This window comes from Pantherophis guttatus, chromosome 1, assembly GCF_059756535.1.
Source record: "Pantherophis guttatus breed Tessera chromosome 1, ASM5975653v1, whole genome shotgun sequence".
Lineage (NCBI taxonomy): Eukaryota > Metazoa > Chordata > Lepidosauria > Squamata > Colubridae > Pantherophis > Pantherophis guttatus.
In genome coordinates, this window is record NC_142063.1 from 330888069 (window position 1) to 330901838 (window position 13770).

The 13770-nt window shown below is 41.5% G+C and overlaps 1 protein-coding gene across 9 annotated transcripts in view; it reads left to right on the plus strand.

Annotated features, from left to right (window-relative positions):
• The window catches only part of CUX1 (cut like homeobox 1), a 358675-nt gene that overhangs the window by 273281 nt on the left and 71624 nt on the right, over nucleotides 1-13770 (plus strand). The window lies entirely within an intron of this gene.

Genomic DNA, 13770 nt, shown 5'->3' on the forward strand with positions numbered 1-13770 from the left:
CATTTCATGCTGAATAAACTAAATTATTTATGTATCTTAAATAGAAAACTATCTTACGATAGATTTTTACCCCAAAAGTTTTTTATTAAAATAAATTCAATAAAAATCAAAAAAATCTGATTTAAATAAAAAAAATCTGATTTTTTTATTTTTTAAAAAAAAATCATTGATTTTTATCCACCCTGGGTCTCTTTGACTTGTCAAAGAGCCTTGGTAGTACAGTGGTTTAATGCACCCTGTTATTAACACAGCTGCCTGCAATTTCTGCAGGTTCGAATCTTACCAGGCTCAAGGTTGACTCAGCCTTCCATCCTTTCTAAGGTAGGTTAAATGAGGACCCAGTTTGTGGGGGCAATAAGCTGACTTTGTATAAATATACAAAAGTATGAAGGCTATTGCTTAACGCATTGTAAGCCGCCCTGAGTCTCCGGAGAAGGGCGGCATATAAATCAAAATTAAAAAAAAAAAAAAACTGAGTGACGGGTGTTGGGCAAATGCATCCTTCTCGGGGTACATTTGAAAAGGCTCTGTCACAGCTGGACTGTACTTCTGAAGCGCTTCAATACTGTTGTTTGTTTATTTATTTATTTATTAGTCGCATTTCTATGCCGCCCAACTCCCTAGGGACTCTGGGTGGCTTACAGCGAAAAATAATGCGAACAATATCCCGTAAATTTTTTTAAAAGAAAACATTAAAAACCCATACATTCCATTCCATGGCCGGATCTCACAAGATCGCCTAGCGAGATCAATGGCCCCAGGCCTGTCGGAAAAGCCAGGTCTTCACCGCTTTCCGGAAGGCCAATAGGGTGGGGGCAGTCCGGACCTCAGGAGGTAATTGGTTCCAGAGAGCCGGGGCAGCCACAGAAAAGGCCCTCCCCCGCAGGCCCGCCAACTGACATTGTTTAGCTGACGGGACCCGGAGGAGACCAGCTCTGTGGGATCTTACCAGTTGATGGGGGCTATGTGGTAGAAGGCGGTCTCGAAGACATTGTTGTAAGACATTGTATTTGTTTCAGGATTGTAAAATTTTTCATTTTTCAGACTTGGCTATATTGGTGGTGTTTGTCAGTAAAGCCTATGTATATTTCTACTTTGTATCTTACAAATTATTTTAAGGGCAAATGTATTCTGGAGGAAAGATTGCTGGATGTTTTAAAAAAATCTTCATTTTTTCTTAGTGTTAATGGAAGCCTTAATAGAGGCATGTAATGGCAGATATAAAAACTGAATTAATCACAAAAGGACTTCCAAAGAGCGAAACCTAAAATTCCCATTAGGATCTCTGTAATTCCCATGAAATTGGGGAATGAGGCAAATGTTGAGCTGGTTTAAAAATAAATCATATATGGGAAGTCTAAAATTCCCCCAAATTTGTATTAACAAAATATGAAAATAGAATAAAGATATATTGTAAAACAGCTGTAGGTTAAGCAAAGTATGTAACGTGGGAGTAAGCGAACCTATTATTAGCAGTACAATTTAAGTGAAGAGGGTAGGTGATCTAACGAAGCCCTCTTCATCAAGCAATTTTTGATTGCTTTAAAACTAGATATTAGACACTGACTCCAGATGGTTTTGTATCCCAGGATACTTGAAAAATGTCAGAGGGATACAACAATATCCAGCATCTATTCTATTAGAGAATTTTAATTTAGCATTCAAGTATTCATGAACAAAGGGGATTGTCTCGAAGATCGACCCGCAGCGCTAGTATATCTTGCATCCGATGGACAGTTTAGGAAATGCTTCAAAGGACAAGAAATAAATTTTCTTGGTGGAAGGAAAGAGAAACCTAGAGCCAAGATGGCAGGATTGAGATGTTAGAAAACCCTGTCTCTCAGGGCTCTGATTCTTGGAGACACATTGCCATGAAGTAATCAGGACAGAATTCACATACAGGTAGTCCTCGACTTACAATAGTTCATTTAGTGACCGTTCAGAGTTACAACCGCACTGAAAAAAAGTGACTTAAGACTGTTTTTCACACAACCGCTGCAACATCTCCATGGTCACATGATCCAAATTTAGATGCTTGGTGACTGGTTCATATATATGATGGTTTCAGGGTCCAGGGATCATGTGATCAGCTCTTGCGACCGTTTGACAAGCAAAGTCAATGGGGAAGCCAGATTCACTTAACAACCGTGTTACTAATGTAACAATTGCAATGATTCACTTAAGCACAGTGACAACAAAAGTCGTAAAATGGAGCAAACTCACAACCAATGAGCAACATAAATTTTGGGCTCAGTTGTGGTCGTAAGTGGAGGACTACCTGTAGTCTTTCAAGTGAACCAGTCAAGTCTTTAATGTTCGAGAGTTTTTTTTTCCTCTGCTCTGTTTGATTTATAGTTTATCATTTCATGTCCTGCCTTTTTTGTGGCAGCCTTTAACCTGAACAAATAAGTATTGATCATTTTACTAAGCAATCTTACTTACGACCCTTAGAGGGCAAACTGGACTGATTCAGATCAGATCTAATAGAGAGCGCCTGATTTGTTTCTCTTACGTAATTAACCATAGCAGAACACAGATAAGCAAGAAGTCTGTAAAATATGTACTTAGAATTGCTGGCACAATGGTGGCATATTTCTTGGCATTATTCATAGGCAAATTTTAGAAAATCTGCAGCAAAGAGGTTCATTTGATTTGGGGCAGTGGTGGAATTCAGTTTTTTTTTACTACTGGTTCTATGGGCGTGGCTTGGTGGGCATGGCATGGCTTGGGCATGGCAGGGGAAGGATACTGCAAAATCTCCATTCCTTCCCCACTCCAGGGGAAGGATACTGCAAAATCCCCATTCCTGAGGGAAGGATATTGCAAAATCTCCATTCCCACCCCACTCTGGGGCGAGCCAGAGGTGGTATTTGCCAGTTCTCCGAACTACTCAAAATTTCCACTACCAGTTCTCCAGAACCTGTCAGAACCTGCTGAATTTCACCCCTGATTTGGGGGTGAAGAGAGCATGGCAAGAATGTGGGGGCATGCAGTGGCAGCAAGTCAATTCTTACCACTCTTTGGCTTTTTAAAAATATTCGACCTATATCATATCTCCGGAAAGGGACCAGGGATTCTGCAAATCTAAATCTACTATAGAGTAGATAGATTTTGCAAGTAAACAAAATATCTCTTAGGATTTTCCAAAGTTAATAATACAAAAAGTTGCCTTCATATTTGAAAAATCCTTTTAGAGACACTGCTCCGTAAAGGAGCTGAATCAGTTCATCCAAACATCATCTTAAACATTGCGGCACCATTTGGGTGGGAATTTGCTTTTGGCTCAATCTTAGTTCTGATCTGTTATCTACGTATTTCCAGTGAAGTGCTGACCAAGTTCTTCCTAGATAAGGATTCTGGGGGAAAAGAACTCAACATCTGTTGAACTTCAGAGGAGCCCACCTTCCACAATGACTGGATCCGGCAATATTGGCCAACTATCGTCCTGTCTCCAACCTTCGCTTTCTGGCGAAGGTTGTTGAGAGTGTGGTCGCGCGACAGTTTCCGCAATTCCTGGAGGAAACATCCTATCTGGATCCGTTCCAGTCTGGTTTCAGGCCTGGGCACAGCACGGAAACGGCATTGGTCGCGTTGGTTGATGATCTCTGGAGGGCTCGGGACAGGGGTTGCTCCTCTGTTCTGGTCCTGTTAGACCTCTCAGCGGCTTTTGATACCATCGACCATGGTATCATGCTGCACCGGTTGGAAGAGTTGGGGATGGGGGGCACCGTGTTACGGTGGTTCTCCTCCTTTCTCTCCGACCGGTCGCAGTTCGTGTTGACGGGGGCAGAGGTCGACCTCGAGGCCTCTTATATGTGGAGTGCCTCAGGGGTCGGTCCTCTCGCCCCTCCTGTTCAACATTTATGTGAAGCCGCTGGGCGAGATCATCCGTGGCTTTGGGGTGAGATACCATCAGTACGCTGATGATACTCAGCTGTACATCTCCACCCCAGGCCACCCCAATGATGCCCTTGAAGTGATGTCCCAGTGCCTGGAGGCTGTACGGATCTGGATGGGGAGGAACAGGCTCAAGCTCAACCCTTCCAAGACTGAGTGGCTGTGGTTCCCGGCATCCCGATATAGTCAGTTGACCCCATCACTGGGAGTCCTCCTGGATACACAGCTGTCCTTGGAGGAACATCTGACGGCTGTAACCAGGGGGACCTTTTATCAGGTTCGCCTGATCCACCAGTTGCGGCCCTTTCTTGATCGGGATTCCCTGTGCACAGTCACTCATGCCCTCGTGACCTCTCGCCTTGATTACTGTAACGCTCTCTACATGGGGCTCCCCTTGAAGAGCACCTGGAGGCTCCAACTGGTCCAGAACGCAGCAGCGCGGGTAGTGACGGGAGCAGCATGGCGCTCCCATGTAACACCGCTCCTGCGCGAGCTGCACTGGCTCCCAGTGGTCTTCCGGGTGCGCTTCAAGGTGTTGGTTATCACCTTTAAAGCGCTCCATGGCATAGGGCCTAGCTATCTCCGAGACCGCCTGCTGCCACCGACGACCTCCCATCAACCCGTGCGCTCCCACAGAGAGGGCCTCCTCGGGGTGCCATCAGCCAAACAATGCAGGCTGGTGACCCCCAGTGGGAGGGCCTTCTCTGTGGGGGCTCCCACCCTCTGGAATCAGTTGCCCCCTGAGATAAGGAGAATCCATGACCTCAGTGCCTTCCGCCGTGCCCTTAAAACCTTCCTTTTCCAACAAGCCGGGCTGGCCTAATTCTTTTTAAGTGTTTTTAATTGTTTGGTTTATTGTTTTAACTAATGGGGCCAAATTTATATATATTTTTTAACTGTATTTTAATATTTGTATTTGATGTTTTTATTTGGCTGTTCACCGCCCTGAGTCCTCGGGGAGAAGGGCGGTATACAAGTTCAAAAATAAATAAATAAATAAATAAATAAATAAATACTGTGGTTGATCAAACACCACATTTTCCAGCCAGACTTTTATGGTTACTGCATTCTAGTAACTATCCCGTTTTAGATTTTTCCTTTGTTGATAGAAACTGGATTGTATCAAAATAGAGCTTCTCAAATATAGCAGTAGCACTTAGACTTATATACCGCTTCATAGTGCTTTACAGCCCTCTTTAAGCAGTTTACAGAGTCAGAATATTGCCCCCAACAATCTGGGTCCTCACTTTACCGACCTCGGAAGGATGGAAGGCTGAGTCAACCTTGATCCAGTCAGGATCGAACTCCTGGCAGTGGAATGCAGAGTTAGCCTGCAATACTGCACTGTAGCCACTGTGCCACCACAGCTCAAGACTACATCTTCTGTGAATCCCTGGCCATATCCAAAACCATAAGAAACATTGCCACTCAGGTTTGAGATTCAATTCACCATTTTTTATTATTATTATTATTATTATTATTATTATTATTATTATTATTATTATTATTATTATTATTATTATTGTGTGAAATGAGCATGGAGTGTGTTAACGTTTTTGCAGGCCTGAGTTGGTATCTCATTGACTGGGATTTACAAGCTCTGTCATCTCCTTTCTTTGATGTTATTTCAGCATCGCTTAGAGGTATTTTTTTATTCCAGTAGACTTTGCACGCCTAGGTTTGAACTATGCCACCTTGCCTTTTTCTCTGTTTTCCCGAGACTGTTCTCAACTTCTAGTCATCCCCGCTCCCTTCTTTGCAACTCACAATCCCTCTCTTCCCCCAGAGGAAAAAGTCGATAAGTCTTTACCCAAACAGATAACATGCTTAGGGTTTTTTGGGGGGGAAGGAGGTGTTTTAATATAGAAATTCCATCCTAATCCAGGGACTTTATGAAATAAAGCCAAGTAATGTAAAAACAAATAAATAAATCAGCAATAGGCGGATTGTTGGATTGCCTGTGGATGTTACAAACCCAAGCTGAAAAGTGGCAATTATGGTGGATGCTTTCTTTGTGATCTGCCTTATCTGTCTCTCCTCCATGTCCCAGTCCTCCTCCTCCTCGTATTTCCGTGGCATCACTAGCAGTATTGTTTGCTCCTTGGGTTTTGTACAGTAATGGCAAGAGTAGGAAAGGTTCGTAGCAGCTGTGTTTGTGTGTATGTGTATAAAATAACCACGAATAGAGGATGGAACTATGAGGAACATCTGAACCAGAACCAGGCAGTTTTATTTACCGGGCAGCCATCGTTTTGACCTTGCAGTGGGTTAAAGGACAAGGTTGTGAGGAAAAAAATCTGTTTATCATGTATGGAATTCATGCTGTCCCTGACAGTGTACAGTGAACAAGATGGATGATCTGCCAAGTTGGTCCTTCGCATGGGTGCATCAAGGCAAATTTACAGTACCACTGGTTCACTGCTTCCAATACGGAAATAACATTGGTTGGGCTTTGGATGCAGCTGCACAGTGAACTGAAGCTAAGCAGACAAAAGAAATTAGATCTGTAGCTTTTTTATTGTCTTGCACATCACATATGGGCTTTGGTGGCTTTGAGGGGAAAAAAAGAGGGCGTCTCTTTTGCATCTTCCACAAGCTATTTAAAGGGGGGGAAATTAAGTTAAGAATAACCTTTACGGGAATGTCAAGACACCTTTTCTAAATATAATTTTCTATTTTCAAACAGTAGTGCAAATGTTTTAATAGCTTTAATTTATTATCATACTTCTCAGCCTTTTTCACCTACCACAGCCTTAATTCCCACTATTTGCAAAGAACCTTGCCCTCTTAGATACAAAATAATAAAGTTGAGCCTTGGTATACATGCTAGAAAAAAATGGTTAAAGAGGAGTAACCGTCCCTCATTATGCTCAACTGCCCTTCCTCATAATACTAGCAATTGCAAAACATGATGCTGATTAGCAAGAGGCCCACCAGAGATTCATGAAGATTCTTCACTCAACATACAGTCTAAATAGTTGAGAGTCAACCATTTGTCTGAAATAGTATAGGGAGCTGGGCTCGAAGACCTCCAAGGTCCCTTCCAACTCTGTTATTCTGTTTATTTATTTATTTATTGGTTCAATTTATATGCTGCCCTTCTCCGGAGACTCAGGGCAGCTTACAATGCGTTAAGCAATAGCCTTCATACTTTTGTATATACCTGCTTAGTAGGGCTTTCATCCCCCCCTAAGTGGTGTTCTTTTTTTATACAAAGTCAGCTTATTGCCCCCACAAACCGGGTCCTCATTTTACCTACCTCGAAAAAATGGAAGGCTGAGTCAACCTTGATAAATCCTCCTTCACTTGAAGGTCTCCAAATGTGCGTTACGGTTGTGTTATCTTAGACAAAAAAAATGCAAGCAAGATGTACTGCTTATAGTTGGGGACTGGAATGCCGAAATTGGGAATAGCAGTAGCAATAGCACTTAGACTTATATTCCACTTTACAGCCCTCTCTAAGCGGTGTACAGAGTCAGCATATTGCCCCCAACAGTCTGGGTTTTTACCCACCTCGGAAGGATGGAAGGCTGAGTCAACCTTGAGCCTGGTGGAATTCGAACTGCCAAACTGCTGGCAGTCAGCAGAATTAGCCTGCAGTATTACACTTTAACCACTGCGCCACCAAGGCTCATAGTAATAGAATAATAAATAGGAAAACACAGATTAACTATATGACCTCGGAAACAGAAATGAAGCGGAAAAATACTTAGCAGTTTCTGACAAACAGGTATTTTTCTTCGTTACTAACACATTATTCAAACACCCTAACAAAACCTCCATCTATGTGAACTTCAGATGGTACAGGGGGGTGGAAGAGCTCACAGATGTGGCCAGTGACCAATTTTGAAGCACATCATGAAGTATTCATATGCAAGTTCTAAGATAACCTAAACTAGAAGAATTCTGCTCAAAATGTGTTCCGTTTTGAAGGAGAATATCTGTTATAACTTTAAAAACCTTGTTGGTGGGTAACCAGAGGAACTGTAGAACAAAATGAAAGAATGATGTGAAGAATAAATGTCAGAGGAGACTGCCAAAAGAAAAGAAAAGAAAACTAATTGGATGCCAGAAGAAATGGTAGTGATTATCAAGAAGAGAAGTGTAAGAGAAAGATTTTAGGAAGGAACTGAACAAGGTGTTTTCAGGCTGCTTTTACAAAGACAAGTAGTATTTCAATGATAAAGATATTAAGAGTGGAAATAGATTCAGGCAGCGGGGAACGGATAGTGCTCCAAAAGATCTTAGAAGGTTTTAACCTCAAATTGATATGCTAAAGGAGATCAGTGGACAGATAGTAACTGATTCAGAGAAGATAAAATGAAGGTGGAAGAAAAGTACTGAAATTCTCTGTAAAAGGGATGCCATTATCCATAAACCCTTCTAATCCAAGAATTCTGATACTGGAAGATGGAGTTAGGTCAGCAGTATGGTCAGTACCAGATGTGAAGGTTCCTGTGAATGAGTGTAGGCTTTGCTGTCTATTTATATGTAATAGCTTGCCCTGCCAGTTTTGGTAGAGCTGTGGTTTCTTTGATGGTTCTTTCTTGATGTCTAGAATATTGTTTTCTGCCTGATTGTTTGCCTGGTGTTCATCCCTGCTTATCTGAGTGTTGGCTGCTGGAAAAAATGTGTTCTAGCCTTTTTATAGGAATCCTGGATTTATGTCAAGTCGTTTAATGACTGTTTAAAGTTGCAACAGCTTAGAAATGGTGCTTTATGGTCTGTAAAGCACTTCTGGTCATCCTAAAACATTATAAACCTCCCTCCCCCATCAAGTGATCATGATCTGCATGCTTGATAACTTGTCCACACTTAGGAATGGCTGCCAAGCATCCCATAAACATGTGATCACCATTTGCCGTCTTCACTGCCAGCTTCCCCAGAAAGTCAGCAGAGAAGCCGAAAGGCACCCGCTACCACCTGCTGAAGGGGACAGGGGTGGAGGAATCCTTAGGGTGGAGAAACAAAACTTGGATCTTCACGATCCTCATTTTGTTTCTCCAGCGTAGGAGTCCCCTTCCCCTCCAGGTGCAGAAGGGAATTACAGTAGTGAGCTGGAGAGAGGAAGCACAGATCTTTGGGATCCCTGCTTCATTTCTCCAACTCAGCCCTTCCTTTCACGTATAGGGGAGAGGAACTCCTGCACTGGGCTGGAGAAACAAAGCAAGGATTCTGAAGATCTGAGCTTCGTTACTCCAGTCCATTGCAGGGGTTCCCTTCCATTTGCAGAGGGGAGCCGCCTGCCCTCCTTCGTCAGGAAGCTCTTTTGCTCTCTCTGCTTAGCAACCACAACTGGGAGAGCTGGGATTGCAGTCACTGAGCAAAATGGTCACAGGTGCGTCTTGCTTAACCCCCATTTCACTCAACAGCCAAGAATCTGGTCCAAATTATAGTTGTAAGTCAAGGATTGCTGTATTTCCATCAGGATACTCACCATGGAACTTTTGGGTTCAGTAGCACTTTTATAAGTATTCCTCACCAAATATTCTTAGATGGAAGGATTCCTGAAGGTTGAAAATTCAGTTAGGTAGCTGGGCTTCATGCAGGTCAGCCAGGTAATAGAGTCAAGAATAACTTATCTGCCTTTTGTTTTTGCCAATATATGTGTTGCATCCATAAAATATTTAACACATCATATTCATTATGTACATTTCACTCTCTAAGTTCAGTTCATGCATGACTTTCCTAATGAAGGGATACAGTACATGAATTTGGTGGGGAGTAATAACAGTGGGAGGAAAGAAGCAGGTTTCCTCCTCTTGATTTAGTTTGCTGTTATATGTTTTATATTGGTTGATTCGCTGCCCCCCCCCAGTTGCAAGTCCTGTTATGTAATGTAAATTTGGCAGTAGCAGCAATATACATTATCAGTGTTAACAGAAGACAGCTTTTTGGCAAAACAAAATGACTTCAGGTTTCTCAAAGCAAGAGCAGATCTGGTCTTGTTGGTCTCCCAGTTTTGAGGCTGGCCTGATCACCTGCAATTAGACTGGAAAGTCTAATGTTTTTTCAGAGAGAACATTGTGCTATGGGTAGAGTAGTAGTAGGCATCCGCTCTGCGAAAAGAATTGTAAGGATGCCAGGACTAAAAATTGTGCCCAGGATAAAAATTAAATTGGACTCAGTGTAAATTGTGGGGGCACCTACCCTCTGGAATCAGCTGCCCCCAGAGATAAGGAGAATCCAAGACCTCGGTGCCTTCCGCCGTGCCCTTAAAACCTTCTTTTTCCAGCAAGCCGGGCTAGCCTTAAAATGTTTTTAATTGTTTGTTATTGTTTTTAATCATGGGGCCAAATTTATATATATCTTTTTAATTGTATTTTAATGTTTGTAGTTTATGCTTTTACTTGGCTGTACACCACCCTGAGTCCTCAGGGAGAAGGGCGGTATACAAATTTATAAATAAATAAATAAATAAATAAATAAATAAATAAATAAATAAATAAATAAATAAATAAACAATTATATTAAAGTGATTAAATGCCTACTTAATAAGAATGTACAGACTTTCTGTGCTTTATCCAATCAGTGCACAGAACAGCCAAGTTATGTATGCCATGCACCCAGAACAAAACATTGTGTTCAATCCAAACCGTACATTTGGTCCTAACATGACCCAGAGCGTGTACTTTCCAAGCATTTCAGGATGGGAGACAATAAAGAAGAGGTGAATGCTGATAGTTTGGTGTTTGAGAGAGAAAAGCAAATGTGGGCCAGTTTTGTTATGCCAAAGGAAAGGCATAGGAAAGGAAAGGAAAAGAAGGGATTGTGCAAAAATTTATCTAGGCTGAAACCTAGAACAATCCAGAGCTTCTAGGTTTCAGTATGATTAATTATAACCTGCCCAGAACCAATCCAACCAAATTCCTGTGGAACAATGTTTTTTTTTTCTATGCACAAAACACGTTTTAAGAATATTTCTGACTTTTAAGCATTTTTCCATTCCGTCACATTAAAAATTAGCTTGGGGACAATTTGGGGAGGGTTTTAGCAAGAGTTAGGATTAGGGTAAACTGAATTCTCTAGGCGCAGTGGTGGGTTGCTACTGGCTCGCCCCGGATCGGATGAACCGGTAGCGGTGGCGGGAGGCTCCACCCACCCGCCCGGATGCGCAGAACAGATACTGTTCAACCTCCTGCTGATAGCGCAATTCTAGAGCAGATAACTAGGTTCCCCCATAAGAACATGTTGGCCCTCAATTAAACCACAATCAAGTTTGTTTGGTTAAAAAAATATATTGAAGGTAACAGAATGACAGAGTTGGACGGGACCTGTTATTCTGTTATCTTCAATCTTTTTTTTTTTTTTAAAGATCCAGGTGGGAGCCCAAGTTTTCTGCTACTATATTCACGCCGCTGAACTCTAAGGCTGCGGCCAACATTTTGAAAGCCACGTCTCTCTTGAGACTCAGTTTATCCATTTCTGCTCAGGATGTATCCCAGCCTTCCATGGACTGTAGCTGCCTAATGTATTGGTTCACAAATCTCAGAACCAGTCAGGTGCTTCCCGATACAGTAGGACAGTGTCAAATTGGAGGAAAGTGCTGTTGATTGCCTGCTGTATTAAAAATTATTGCTGTACCTATAATTCCAAGAATGGGGAGGGGGGAGCCATCTGTCTCATGTAGTCACTATTTTTAGACAGTTTTAAAAATAATACGAGGTTCAGTCCTATCCCTCGTTGGAAAAGTAACATATGGGCAAGATTTCTAAGGGCCACTCATGCAACACATTTTAAAGGCATTGGTTTCTCAAGTTCATCCTGCGATTGAAGTTCCATGGAGCTCAGTAACTAGAGTGTAATTCACAAGTCGGTTGCCACATGTGGAGACTCCAGAATAGATGCATGTGTGCACACATGGTTCTATTTTGGAGTTTCATATCTACAAGTCTCAAAAATAGAACATGAAAGTTATCGTTTCGATTTTTAATTCCAGCAGTGAGCACAAAGCTAGCTTGTCAGTATTCAGTTGCCAATACTTTGCTTGGCACATGGATCAATTTCCTGAAGTTTTACATCTGGAGTTTCTGCTCCATTCACATTTATTTTCCCCAAAGTAAATATTATTCCACACGTTGGGTAAAGAATGGAAAGAAAACCCTAGCAAAATAACTCTTTATGGCTTTTGGCACCATTATGAGAAGTTTTTATTTAAGCGAACACTTGACTGAGCGTGAGCAGAGGTTTAGTTATTTATTGCGGTATTTTGTATTTTGTTACCTGCCCGCATCCCATCCTAGGCTGCTGAGAATAGATAAGGTGGAGCAGCACCTCTGCTATTGGAGCTCATTCATTCCAGTAAGAGGGATAACAAACCAGAGTAAATGTGAAGGAAATCCCTAGTCCTTCTCCATACTCCACTCTTACCAGCTTTACTTACAATCTGCAACATCAAGGAATCTAGACACTCCCAAATTATATTCCCAGCTCTATTAGCACAATAGGAAATCAAACCAATGCATAGAAAAGGAGGGGATGGACACTCGGTTCCTCTTTTTTTCAGTAAAGATGTAGCCAGTATTAGACTAGAAACATTTGTGCACCTTTCCTGTCTATCTTTAGATGTTAGGCAGGGATCCTTAACCAAAATCTTCAGAAATTTGTGGCCAGAGACCATGATGGCTGGAACTGATGAGAATTACAGTCCATGGCATTTGACATGGCCTATGCCAGGGGTCTCCTACCTTGGCAACTTTAAGACTTGTGGACTTCAACTTCCAGAGTTCCTCAGCCAGAATTCTGGTAGTTGAAGTCCACAAGTCTTAAAGTTGCCAATGTTGGAGACCCCTGGTCTATGCAGTAGAAGATTGCTTCAGGGAAAGGCATGTATTTATTACGACTTGAGATAACCAGCTCTTATTTGTATTGAAATGTAAAATTTAAGAGTGGCAATAACAATACAGCGTTACAGATGCAATATTTTTTCTTGTAGATTGATTGATTATGTGTTATAAAATTGTTTTTTGAGTCCTAGCAGCGATATAGATATTCACCATTACGATCTATCCCTAACACCTGATCTATCAAGTCTCTCAATGGGGGCTCACTTCTATTTAAGATACTATTTTGTGATTCGTAAAAAGACATAGAATACCCTTTGACTCTTTTTTTTTTTTACACATTCAGTGATTGTGTTTTCCAAAAACAAACAATCTTAGGGCACCTTGATCAATTAAATATTATTTCATTTTAATTTATTCCCTATTGTTAATTAGTACAGTAACTGCTGCAAAACACTAACCAAATTTTCCTTTTGGAGTTTAAAAAATAAGTTTTTACTGTGGTTGAGATTATTTTTATCTCAATAAATAAATCAGTGAATAGATTAGGGGCTTTTTAATCATCACATTACTACCTGAAATTTACTCATGTTTACAAAGATACTGAAGAAGTAGAGAAGTAACATGTATTGTATTTTCCTAAAACATTGGGGAATTTAAATTTTAAAAAAAGTTTAGAAGAACAGCAAATGCTTAACCTATCTGCTTACTGAAGTTCTAAATTAGTGATCCCCAACCATGGCGGTCTAGTTGGGGGAGGAGAGGGGAACCGGGCTGCGCAAGGTTGAGCTGGCACGCACACACATACAGCTCCACTCACACAAGAGAGAAGAGAAGAGGCCTTTGGGTCATAAGTCATGGTCATAAGTCACTTTTTGCAGTGCCGTTGTAACTTCAAACAGTCATTAAATGAACTGTAGTAAGTCGAGGACTACCTGTATTCCTTGGACACTTTTGTATACAGCCTAAGAACAATCCTGAAATATTTTCCATGGAAAAATTATTGGGATGGCCCTATAGATTTTGCATGCAAAGCGTTCTATATCTAGTCTATATTGGGGCTTTAAGCTGAGATCAGATAGGCAGCCCT